Consider the following 13,893-nt stretch of genomic DNA (forward strand, 5'->3'; position numbering starts at 1 on the left):
AATTTACGCCCATTTACTTTGTACGTCATTGTATGCTTTTTTATATCTAATTTTATTGAATTAGCCACTACAAAACCATTGTAACAATAATAAAGAATATATGTGCTTTTCTAATTAGACATATTAGTATACACACAGATATGCATACATAATGATCTTCAGATGGACACTGTTTCATTGCCCACAGCTATGTCATCGAATTCTGCTTTCCATCCTACCGTAAATTCCAAGATGCATGTAGCTTGAAGTATCTGAAAATCCGAGCTTAATGCTGTTTGCTTTGTTGTCATGACTGATGTTAGCAATGATGCAGTTTCACTCAATCATTAATAAAGTGAAGGCTATCCGGTTCCCATCTGTATCATGTGGCTGCTGTCAATGGGGGCCTGGTGGATAGAAGGGTCATGTACGCAGCAACACCTATGTACTTAGTCAAACTAAAGACGTTCCCTTCAAGGAGGTCTGATAAATCTTTTTAAAGATAATTTCAATAAGATCTTTTCCCATGCCATTATTGGGGTTTGGCTACTCCTGGGTTACTCCTCAGGTTATAACTTCCTCTAAGCCTTGGGCAGTCTCACTAGTTCGCTCTGTCTGTTTATCGCTTGTAGCGCCTGTTCGCTCTTCTAACACCTCACTATTTGTCTTTTTGCCAAGAGGAATGAGAGTTCTACAAGCTTGTACGCTGTTTTACTGTTCTTTGTTTTTAGATCTTTTCATGAGTCCAAAAACACAAGATCACGGGGTCACATTTAATTTAGATCTAGTTATCTCTACTGCGTGAGGCAGTACCTCAGTCCAGTACTCATGTATCATAGGGCAATGCCTGAACATGTGCAAGAGAGCAGATCCCTCAGTTCATCATCTCAGGCATGTGCAGTATATGCCTTGTGTTAGGTAGGTGTGATGTGGTATGCAATATTGTATTATGTAGTGTCAGTTTTAACTATGTAAATATAGAGATGGCCTTGGGACACTCCACAACTGCTCTGCAATCTTTGTTTGACAATTCTCTCCCAATGTCCTTTGTATAACCTTGATTGCAAAGCTGTTAATTCTGCCTAAGTCATGTCCACTAGTGCTCTTGTGCATATTAATACTAGCATCAAGTATTAGTAGTGCAGTCATAACCTTGTGAGATGTTGGTAGCTCGTAATCTATGTTTTATGTCCGTTTAAATGTACTGATTAGTCAAATGTATGCAAAGAACTGTCTTTCAGGTTCTGGAATGCTTGTAGTCTTTCACTGGCTACAAGATCCCTAAGTGTTCCTATACTAGTGTGTCCACCGTTCTGTAAATGTTCTCTAAATCTGCATGTCAGGGGAGTAAACCATTGTTATGTCAGTGCATCTCAGAGTTCTGCATCAACAGCATGTAGCTACCTTCAATACTCTTGAAAGGTTTTATCTATTATGTCAAGGCTCAAAGAATGTTGTCAGTATCAATACAGCAGTTGTCCTATTGTCCATGGGCTGAGTTTCTAATGTGTTGTGTCCACTATTCAATAAAGTTTGTCTATAAATTAATGTCGTTCTTGAACGGGGGCATTTAGCCCTCTCTTTAAGGTAGGTGGGCTGTAGTGCAAGTAGGAATGTCTTATGTATATTCTTTGACCCAGATGAGTTCAGCTATCACACTACTGGTTTGTTTGAAAATAATCTCTGGCAGACATAATGGAAGAACAGAGATGTAATAAATCAGGCATGATCTTGATAATCATCTTGGTAAAGGCCATCTTCCCCAGGGCAGAAAATGCTCCCAGTATCCAGAGGACTACCAGATAATTGCTGTTGTTTCACTCAGGTTTACAGACAAGAGGTCTGCTTTTGGGTGGTACATGTTGACACTCAGGTACCTGAATGGCACGGTTTCCATTCTAGGAGGAGTACAGGTTGTCTTGAAGCAGTTTTGGTCTTAACTGGAAGAGAGAGGACTTAAATTTGTTTACTTTCAGATCGAGGCTTCTTCCCTGAACCTCTGCAGAATTTGCATTACCTTATCTAATTCTCTGCTCTGACCACATACTGCAAGTACCACAGAACATCATATGCATATAAAAAAATCTCACATTTGTATTGTTCCTGAGCCAAAGTCCCCAATTATTAGCTTAAAATCGGAATGCTGGCAGTGGATCCATGGCCAGGGCAAATAAAAGTGGACAGAGATGGTGGCACTGCCTCAGGTCATGAATTGACATTTTTCTCCCAGGCTGAGTATAATAATTTGATTCACATGATGATCCCCCTTCTAAATTCCATTTCTTGCACAACAAGAAAGAGGTACTCTTAATCCAAGGTGTCAAAAGACTTCTCTGTGTCAATTGCAATAAACGCTGCATCCCCATGTTTGACAGATACTTTCCTAAAACATGAATGAGACTATCCATAGCTGTATTCCTTGATGGAATGAAAACTATTTGGTCTGTACGAACCAGCTGTGGAAATAGTAAAGGAGGTTCTATTAGCTAGCGTTTTGCCCAAATTTTACAATCCAGATTGACTACATAGAGGAATCGATTTAAGCCAAACAAACTATCTGGGTGTGGCTGGTTATGTCTTCAGTATAGGGAAAACTACTGTCAGTCAATCTGTAAGCAGCTCCCTCAGTGTTCAGGGATGCTTCGACCACTGGCTCTTCTAGATTATTTTTTTTTTCTTTTCCGCACTGTTATGTGTTTCATAGGTGTGGCATGGATCCCATGTGTGGTCGACACTCATATGCCTTGTTAATATCCCGTTATGGTGTTACATTCAAGGAGACAATTGCATGTTTACACCATAATGGCCTCAAAGTATTAAACTGTGTACCTCTGTGGTGTTCACAAATGGTTGATTTCAAAAGTGCACTGTTTGCAGTCTACACAAAAACATCTGCATGCTCCATTTTGGGTGAACCATCATGGGGTACTGATCAGAGAGTGTTGTGCTAAGTATTCAAGGAATGCAGCGTGAATCAATCATAAGTGCAGATATAGAAAGGTGTCAAGTCTGGAATGTAGATTATACCCAGTGGAGTCATGTGTTGGGTTTAATTATACCATGAATCAGCAAGCTGCAACTGTCACGTCCAACCTGCAAATGCAGAGGACGCAGACAAATTGCTAGCCTTAGACAATGGAGGGAATAATCTTTTTTCTGCATTCAACACAGCTGAAACTGTTCACCAAATACATGGAGTCTGTAAGTTTGAAAAACATTTTATGAGAACACAAAGAAGTCAGTTTGGGAGCAAAAATGCAGGATTTCACAAGTGGCTTACAATCTCAACCACAAATCTAATCTGGGGGTCTAATAAATTCAGGTTGCTTCAATGGTGAGCCCAGGTCTTATCTATATCAGTGTACCACTTGCGTTTGCTGAATAGGTGGTTTAGAATAACTGTCCTCTTGTTTGCATAAATGAGTTTCTTGCAGAAATCTGCGTATGTTAAATGACTAGATTTCCAAGTCAAGAACGTACTGCAAGCATGAGGCAAGTGTACTTCAATTCTATGTAGCCAAGAGATACAGCCTGTAACAAGGGGGGTGTTCAGTGTAGCATTTGATGCCTCTGTCGGTGTAAGGTTATGTGATCAGGCTCTGTCTTAAGAACAATCCCACATCAAGTAAGAAAATAACCCCACAACTTTCAAAGACCTCACCCTCCCAGGACATACAGTATCTCACAAAAAACAATGGTAACTAAATCTTCAAACAACTAGAACCTTCAGACCACAAGAGGGACTTTACGTGCATGAGGGGCATCTAATTCTTACAGCAAAGTTCTTACTCCCACCTACAGTTACTTTACCAGCTGCTGGGGAACCAATGACCATATCTGGATCTGTCCACGGTGAAGCAGCCTGTACACAACCAGTTCAAGCAAGGGACAATGAGGCAGGGCTGCCCCCTCACTCGGTTTCACATCCAAACACTGTGATTTACAGTATATATTCGGATGCAATTGGTATGATAACTAGAGCAGCAAGGGTCTTGGAGACTTTTCCCTCTTTGTCAGTAGAGTGGCTTAGTTCCGTTATCCCTGCATCCATGAGTTCTCTCCTGCATCACTTTTCTATTGAGTTCTCCATCGCAACATATTTTTCACCATTCTTGTCTGGTCAACATGGGATTGTTTGTTCCACTGTCAGCCAATGTATAGTCCTTGTCCTTTGCCTTTGCCCTTGTCCTCTCCATGTTTGCTGGGTCTAATTGTGCATAAACCACATCTTGCGCTCTAATCCCCACTTCTCCGCTCACTTCTTTGAAGCCCCAAGGATCAATAAAAATGTGAGATTCATATCTGTTTACATTTTCAGATTTTCTGGAAAAAGCAGAATGAACTCCTAGAGCTCTGTACAAATTTTCCAAATCTCTTGAACTGATGGGAGGGGGGAAGCAATTGTAGATTGAGTTTCCATAAGAGATTACACCACAGAGACCCTTGCAGCACTGCAAGAAGAGGATCATGCCCCTTTCAAAAACACAAGTCTTTTGTCAGGAATTTGTGGTGGCACTATATCTCATACTGGCATGGCCCTTACTGTTTTGTCTCTATGTTGTGTTGGGGCTGTGCTTTTGATAGTGTCATTGCTCACACTGCATCAACCCAGAAATAGTGCTGATTGAGATGCAGCTAATTATTAGATATTTACAAGGAGATGAATATGCTTAAACAATTTGTTTTCTCTTGCAGGGTATCTGTTTGGATCACAGTGCTCAAACCATGCTGGAGCTTTGATAAGAATGCCCTGTTTTCAGCATCAGATTCACAAACTGTTTGAGATTTTTGTCAGAAATGGGCCGTTTCAGAAGCCGTCCCTAGATTGTGGTGCTCTCCCTGTGGGAGCTGACGGGGCCCATGCTGAGCCCTATGCTGCCCCACAGGCCTCTTCACCCCTGCAGTGGAGTGTAACACTGCATTCTTCACTGGTCAGGCCAGACCTGATGTGTATTTTTGTACCTTGGCCATCGGGGCAACGACAGGACAGGGCAGGATGTTGCTTTTTAGCTTGGGAGCCCAGGCAGTGTGCAACTACTCCACCACAGTGCTGCCGTATGCCTCCCTTCTTTTTATGCCTACACGAGAACCCAAAACATTGCATACGCTGAGCGTAATAAAACATTTGTTGTTATGCATGAAAATTAACTCTCCTATAAACAGGAATAGCATACCCAAACACATTTGTAAACTAAGATAAAATAAATTAAGAATCTAACTAATGGTGGTATCTGGAAAGTCTTCTAAACTAGCTGGTAACAAAGGGGGCAATATTAGTGAGGATCAAAACATAATTTGAATTATATATTTAAAATATTGTTAATGTTTTATTCACTTTTTAATTTGCCAGCCTGGGCCATAGTATTGGATCAAATACACAAAGATACAATCCAAAATACCCAAAGTAGTCTGTGAAATAATTTATTGTAGCTTGAAGAAATTCTATATTTCCCCCAATGAAACAGTGAGATCTTCTTGGCATTTTCCAGGCTGTCCAGATAAAGAAAACCCCTGTCTTTTGGAATCAAGAGAGGCCTGTTTTGCAATCAAAGGGTTATGGCCTGTTTATACATTTGAATACCACATTTTCGGATTACAACAATACGTTTTGTACTCTGCAAGGTTTGTGGTAAAAAGACAAAATAAAAAGGTATCTGGTTTTACATTTCTGGTTTTACATTTCTGGTTTGTATGCTACAGTATGTTTTACATATGGCTTTTTTTTTTTTTTTTACCACAGGCAAACATTTTGGTCTCACTTTTGTTGAACGGAAGTCTTTTAGATTTGTTATGTTTTGAAACACACTCCAAAATTGGACACATACAAAATTCTGTTAGTCATAATAATGACATGGTCTTCAAATAGGAGGAGAAATGAATACACTATTCATTCCCAGCGGTATTCAGCTGAGGACAATTCAGTTAATTTAGATATCATTCCGGAAAACAAGTTTAGGACATCAACACAGGTTTTCTTACAAAAGAATGTTTGGAAAATGCATGTGTCTGTTCCCCTCACTTAACAAAACAGAAGCATTTCTATTTATTTGTTGCTATCTATTAAGCAGAACAGGGCCCTTGACCAAAGCTCTATTCCTTACAGACATCCATCAACGGTTATACTCAACTAAGTCAAAGGCCACCTTCAATAAAAAAGGTGATAAAAACATGGCTTTTCACAGAAGTATTTTAGCACAGATAAAATAGAAATAAAACAATGTTGTGGTGCTCAAGCGCCGTCTACATCCATTTTACATCTTGCTTAATATTGGTGTTCGTCAAACTAGGGTTAAATAATAAGTTGTCCCCATACTGCTCTTTTGCATACCCTTTAGAAAGGGGTATTTTTTTGGGGAAATATCTAATTACCTTTCTTACAGCAATGCATCATTTCTGTAATAGCAGCAAGGGCAGTCCAATAGTTGCTTGAGCCTGGGGCACTACAACCAGCAAACATACCATCATGATATGTATAGAGTGCATTTGAAATGCAATCGATGTGACCAGTAATACAAATCAATTTCAAGCTTTAGTATAATCATAAGCCAACCAATTAAACATAGCAATCAGCGTAAAATAATTAATTTAATTTAGTTTCACATAAAGAAATAAAAAGTGCTCAAGTAATCACACATGAAAAAGTTTGAGGACAAGATGTGGTATACAGAACATGGCGATGGCCAATATAGACTCAAAGTATAACCAATATAACTCCAGAAAAATCATGTGTCATGGATCCATTGGCAACTGCATAGGCGGCATTTCGGTCTGTGTTTCTTTAAAGGTGATCATCAGAATAATTGGTTTATTTAGCATAACCCGAGCTCAGTGAATAACGGATAAATGGAATAATTATTAATATTGAAAAAATCTAAATCCTTGGCTAGAATGTCTAGCCAACATTTGTTTCAGATAGTGTGCCAGTCTCCAATCTGGGACTTTATTACAAGTTAAATAGAGACCACTCCATTGAACGGGGATGTAGTACAGCAGTGAAGAATCTGTGGTTAGACAGAGTATTCATCAAAAAGAGTGTTACAGAAGGTAAATAACTGGTTGTTTTGAAGGATGATTCTGACTGCAGATTTATTACCTTGAGAACAGACACCAAAGTAGAGCACTCCAACAGTGGCATGAGCATAGAGTGTACTCAAACCAGAAAGTCCTTCAGAATTGAGCCAATAAAGCTTTCTTTCCACTGGACCTGGCTGTCAAAGCAGTAATGCTTTGTGAACGTATGACCTGATGCCCATGACACCCCCTGATAGATAACAAGAACAGGGATTCCTAGCACCAACGCATTCGTAGCAGACTTGGCCTGGGTGGTATGGCAGGGGCTGTTAAATGGGTAGTATATAGCAAATCTTGATATAGAGGACAATCCACCTCAATAGGCTACCTTTCTGCCAAATCTGGTGTGATTCCGTCCAGCGGCTCGAGCTGTAGTCATGTCTAAATCCCCATGGGAAAATGCATGGGGAAAACTGATTTTGGCACACACTCTTTTTCTCAAGCTGTGTATGACAAATCACCCCGAAACTTTCAAAACAGCAGCCGAAGTGAGTGGTAAACTAGCTTTGAAAACTCTGTAAAGATTCGCCAAAGTTATTGGCACAACAAAAAATGCTATTCCTATGGAAACTTGGTCCTAACTATAACTACCTACTGGCAAGCGCCAGTAGACACAAGACCAAGTTATGGGCATTCTGGGGCCTGAGGCATCACAAACGATTTGGGAAGGAACATGCATGCCATAAATTTAAGGAACAACATCGTAACTTGTGATTTAATCAAGGACAGTTGGTCCAACAAATGTAGAACGGATGAAAAGGTCTACAAATAACTGTTTACAGTGCTCATTGCAAGGCTTTGCTGAGCTTAAGGCTGATCAAACAAAAGGATGTCATATAGTTTCCCAAGCACCAAACCAAGTTACAAACTTGTCCCATAGCCATGCATAGATATTATGGAAAGGTGTCTGGCAGCGAGGATGACACCCCAGACTGCAAGGCAGAAAGAGTCAAATGACGCCCCTAAATCTCCATGCATGGAGGTGTCACTGCAGGAGTTTGGATGAAGGACCCTGGCATGTTGCCGAGACAGGAGGTCCTCTTAAAGTGGTAGCCTGATAGGAGGACAGATACTCATGCTCAGGAGTTCCGGGTTCCACATTATCCTAGCTCAATTTAAAGCAATTAAAATGACTTGGACCTGCTCATTCTTGATCTTCATAACTCTTTACAGGAGAGTTAGCAGAGGGAAGGCATACAAGAGTCCATTGTCACTGCATGTTCAATGGTGAATAGATCTAGCCAAGGCTCTCGCCACTGATCAATAAGCCCTGCGCCACCTAAGGGATGTAGCAGCCACTCCTGGTCTGGCAGGAAAAATCTACTAAAATCGGCAGCTGTGAAACTCAGGGACTCTACAAGGTGCTTCAAGACTAGAAAAATGTTCTACTGTTTGAGGATTAAGTACCCCACTTTCCCCTACTTTTGCAGTAGCAAATGGCAGTATGGGATCCTGCACCAGCTTGCCTTGAGGACATAACAAATGGCCCATTATTATAGTTGGCGGATGTGGAACTGGCTCTCCAATTGAGCCCAGATGTCTCTGATATACACCTCCACTATATAACCCCCCTTCACCAAAACCCATTAGCAATGTATCTGTCAACACCACCAGTCTGCCAAGGACAAATTATGATCAGTCGGCCACCACTGCAAAGCTTGGGCTGTCTTCTTCGAGATCTAGATGGGGCAGAAAGGCAGCCTTGATGCTAGGCCCACTGGGATGCCAGCTTCAATTAAGGGGCAAGCATGTCCCACTTAGTGTACACTGCTCAAAGCAGAGGCCAAAAAGCCTCATAGCAACCCTCACCGGCATCCAGGATCAAGCCAGAAATATTAGGATCAAACCAGAAACATCGGTATCAAAGCCTAAATATCCTGGATTTGCTGTGGTCAAGGAAAAGCCTTCACCTTCACTGTATCTAGGATTGATCAAATGACTAGAAGCAGGAGGGATTTTGGCTCATTTGAGGCTGCCTGGAGGTGGTCTATGACTAATTATGGAGAGCCAGCTTTGAGACGCCATTCGCTGAGGTACAGGAATACTCCCAATCTCTGAAGATGGCATGCAAACAGTACCATCACTTTTGTGAAGATTCAACGGGCAGAGTTGAGGTCGAAGGGAAGCAAAAAAAAATTAAAATGCTTCTGGCCCACCTTGAACCCAGGTTAAAACTTGTGGGACTCGAAGGCGGCTATATGAAAATACACGCCCTGCAAGTCCAAGGACAGCATTCAATCTTCCAGCTCCAGGGCAAAGATGCAATCAAGGGTTGACGACAGAGCTGCGAGGCCCGTCCTACTTCTGGATGTGGAGCAGTGTGAATAAAAAACCTCACTTTTCTCTAAGTCCTGTTCTCATTTGATGGCACCGTTGAGGAGTAGGAGGTACACCTCCTGCCGAAGGACAGACAGATACTCCTCTGAAGTCATTTTATTAGGTTTGCATGTAGGCTGGGGAAGAAATGTAAGGTAGGGCATAGCCCCTTGGATTAACCGGTAAGACCTATCAAATGAAGTGTTGGAAATCAGCTTATTGTCAGCTGTAGCAGGGGGAGAGAAGTTGGGGGACTGGTGCCACAGCTGGACTTTGCAATGTCTACTGGTCTCCAAAAGAACATTTGTCTTGGTCTTAATGGAGGACAGCTGTAAATCTAGAAGCCCACCTGCCCTCTTAACCACAAATGCAAATAAGGTGTTTTCTTCCGTTGGTGCCTCATGTGTTGAGTCATGCACTGCTCAAGTTTCAAGCCCACTGGAGTTTTGTAATTCAAGGTACAATTCATCATCAACATGATAAAGGGGAAGCAACCCACCCCCTCACTATCTTCAGTAGCCTGGAGTACACACTTTTCTATCACAGACTCGAGTCAGAGCCAAAAAACGGAATGGAATGTCTGTTGATAATTGCATCACAGTAGATTCACAGGGTAAAAGTCAGGCTGCATAACAACCAATTGACCTTTAGTTATTTTGTAGCACATTTGTAAACTCGGGGCAACTTTGGGTTGAGGTCCAACATTGGTGTCGGCACCAGGATGTCAATCATGCAGGTGGAGTCAGTATCAGAGACGAGAACAAACAGATCTTGAGGCGGACACAGAAGTCTGCAACGGAGTTGGTGTAGGTGTTGTAACAGGTCCCACAGTGAAAGATAGCATTTGACAGGTTCGCTGGAGGTAACTCGACTAGAGTCCCCTTCAGATTTGTTGGGCTTATTGTCAGCTGTAGCAAGGAAGAGAAGTTGAAGGACTGGTGCCACAGCTGGACTGCAAAATGTCTACTGGTGTGACATCCCCAACAGGACTGGCCTGTCTGCTGAACCACCTGCTGGGATAGTTACCATTGCCTTTAGGCTAACCCCTGATATTGTGTCTAAATTTGCAGAACTGACAGGTAATTGCTTTGAAGAAGCCAAAAACCCCCAGGATCGGGTTGTGGACCTACTATCTTTAAACCTGTCCAACATAGTGTCCACCTTCTCTCTGAAGAGTTGAGACCTATCAAAAGGCATGTACATCAGCGAGGCCTGCACAACGCCTGGAAAATCTGGTTGACCTCATCGAGGCCTGTCTGAGGTGAACATCAATGGTACTAACTGCTCTGCCAGTGAAATGAAAATGTCACTTACCCAGTGTACATCTGTTCGTGGCATTAGTCGCTGCAGATTCACATGTTTAGCACAGTCCGCTGCCTGGTGTTGGGCTCGGAGTATTACAAGTTGTTTTTCTTCGAAGAAGTCTTTTTTGGTCACGGGACCGAAGGACTCCTCCCCCTTCGGCTCCATTGCGCATGGGCGTCGACTCCATCTTAGATTGTTTTCCCCGCAGAGGGTGAGGCTGGAGTTGTTTGCTATAAATAGTGCCCATGCAATGGAGTGAATACGTATGTACATAAAAAGTTTATAATAATTATTTACAAATGTACAAATGTTTAAGATTTACTTCTAAACGGCTACAGGCTTCCCGGGGGGGCGGGAGGGCACATGTGAATCTGCAGCGACTAATGCCACGAACAGATGTACACTGGGTAAGTGACATTTTCAGTTCGATGGCATATGTCGCTGCAGATACACATGTTTAGCATAGACTATAAAGCAGTTACCTCCCCTAAAAGCGGTGGTTTAGCCTGTAGGAGTTGAAGTAGTTTGGAATAATGTTCTTAGTACAGCTTGGCCCACTGTAGCTTGTTGTGCATTTAGTACATCTACACAGTAGTGTTTAGTAAATGTATGAGGCGTAGACCAGGTTGCAGCCTTACATATTTCGCTCATAGGAATGTTTCCTAGAAAGGCCATTGTAGCACCTTTCTTTCTGGTTGAGTGTGCCTTTGGTGTAATAGGCAATTCTCTCTTGGCTTTAAGATAGCATGTTTGAATACATCTGACTATCCATCTAGCAATGCCTTGTTTAGAGATTGGATTTCCTATGTGTGGTTTTTGAAAAGCTATGAACAGTTGTTTTGTTTTCCTGATTAGCTTTGTTCTGTCAATGTAGTACATTAGTGCTCTTTTGATGTCTAATGTATGTAGTGCCCTTTCAGCCACGGAATCTGGCTGTGGGAAGAACACTGGTAATTCTACTGTTTGATTTAAATGGAATGGTGAGATTACTTTTGGTAGAAATTTTGGATTTGTTCTTAGAACTATTTTATTTTTGTGTATTTGAATAAATGGTTCTTGTATGGTAAATGCCTGTATTTCACTTACTCTTCTGAGGGATGTGATTGCAATGAGAAATGCGACTTTCCACGTTAGATATTGCATTTCACAGGAATGCATGGGTTCAAAAGGTGGACCCATGAGTCTTGTTAAGACGATGTTAAGGTTCCATGAAGGAACTGGTGGTGTTCTTGGTGGTATAATTCTTTTTAGCCCTTCCATGAATGCTTTAATAACTGGTATTCTAAATAGAGACGATGAATGAGTAGTTTGTAGGTAAGCAGATATTGCTGCGAGGTGTATTTTTATAGATGAAAAAGCGAGGTTTGCTTTTTGCAAATGTAGTAAGTATCCCACTATGTCCTTTGTAGAGGCATGCAATGGTTGGATTTGATTGGTATGGCAGTAGCAAACAAATCTTTTCCACTTAGATGCATAGCAGTGTCTAGTGGAAGCTTTTCTAGCTTGTTTTATGACCTCCATACATTCTTGTGTGAGGTCTAAGTGTCCGAATTCTAGGATTTCAGGAGCCAAATTGCTAGATTCAATGATGCTGGGTTTGGATGCCTGATCTGTTGTTTGTGTTGTGTTAACAGATCCGGTCTGTTGGGTAGTTTGACATGCGGTACTAGTGAAAGGTCTAGTAGAGTTGTATACCAAGGTTGTCTTGCCCATGTGGGTGCTATCAGTATGAGTTTGAGTTGGTTTTGACTCAATTTGTTTACTAGATATGGAAGGAGAGGGAGAGGGGGAAAAGCGTATGCAAATATCCCTGACCAACTCATCCATAGAGCATTGCCTTGTGATTCGCGGTGTGGGTACCTGGATGCGAAGTTTTGGCATTTTGCGTTTTCTTTTGTTGCGAATAAATCTATCTGGGGTGTTCCCCAAATTTGAAAGTAATTCTTCAGAACTTGGGGGTGAATTTCCCATTCGTGGACTTGTTGGTGATCTCGCGAAAGGTTGTCTGCTAGTTGGTTTTGGATCCCTGGAATAAATTGTGCTATTAGGCGAATGTGGTTGTGAATCGCCCACTGCCATATTTTTTGTGTTAGGAGACACAATTTTGTTGAGTGTGTTCCTCCTTGTTTGTTTAAATAATACATTGTTGTCATGTTGTCTGTTTTGACAAGAATGTATTTGTGTGTTATTATGGGTTGAAAGGCTTTTAACGCTAGAAATACTGCTAACAGTTCTAGGTAATTTATATGAAATTTTGTTTGGTGTACGTCCCATTGTCCTTGAATGCTGTGGTGATTGAGGTGTGCTCCCCACCCTGTCATGGAAGCATCTGTTGTTATAACGTATTGAGGCACTGGGTCCTGAAATGTCCGCCCTTTGTTTAAATTGTTGCTGTTCCACCATAGAAGCGAGAGGTATGTTTGGCGGTCTACCAACACCAGATCTAGAAGATGACCCTGTGCTTGTGACCATTGCGATGCTAGGCACTGTTGTAAGGGTCGCATGTGTAGTCTTGCGTTTGGGACAATGGCTATGCATGATGACATCATGCCTAGAAGTTTTAGCACAAATTTTGCTTGTATCTTTTGGTTTGGAAACATAGCACTTATTACCTTGTGGAATGCTTGAACTCTTTGTGGACTTGGAGTGGCAATTCCTTTTGATGTGTTGATGGTTGCCCCTAGATATTGTTGTGTCTGACAAGGTTCGAGGTGTGACTTTGCATAATTGATGGAGAAACCCAGTTTGTGAAGGGTTTGTATGACATATGTGGTGTTGTTTGTGCACTTTCTTACTGTGTTGGTCTTGATTAGCCAATTGTCTAGGTAAGGAAACACATGTATTTGTTGTCTCCTGATATGTGCTGCTACTACTGCTAGACATTTTGTGAATACTCTTGGTGCAGTTGTTATTCCGAATGGCAACACCTTGAATTGGTAATGTATTCCTTTGAATACGAACCTTAGGTACTTTCTGTGAGAAGGGTGTATCGGTATATGAAAGTACGCATCTTTTAGGTCTAATGTGGTCATGTAATCTTGCTGTTTGAGCAGTGGAATGATGTCTTGTAGTGTGACCATGTGAAAGTGGTCCGATATGATGTAGGTATTTAGTGTCCTGAGATCTAATATTGGTCTTAATGTTTTGTCTTTTTTTGGAATTAGAAAGTACAGGGAGTAAACTCCTGTGTTTTTTTGTTGTACTGGTACTAACTCTATTGCA

At 41.5% G+C, this 13,893-nt stretch overlaps 1 protein-coding gene across 1 annotated transcript in view; it reads right to left on the bottom strand.

The window, feature by feature from the left end:
• The window catches only part of UTP20 (UTP20 small subunit processome component), a 966,235-nt gene that overhangs the window by 163,554 nt on the left and 788,788 nt on the right, over window positions 1-13,893 (bottom strand). The window lies entirely within an intron of this gene.

The sequence above is a fragment of the Pleurodeles waltl genome, chromosome 4_1, assembly GCF_031143425.1.
Source record: "Pleurodeles waltl isolate 20211129_DDA chromosome 4_1, aPleWal1.hap1.20221129, whole genome shotgun sequence".
Classification (NCBI taxonomy): Eukaryota; Metazoa; Chordata; class Amphibia; order Caudata; family Salamandridae; genus Pleurodeles; species Pleurodeles waltl.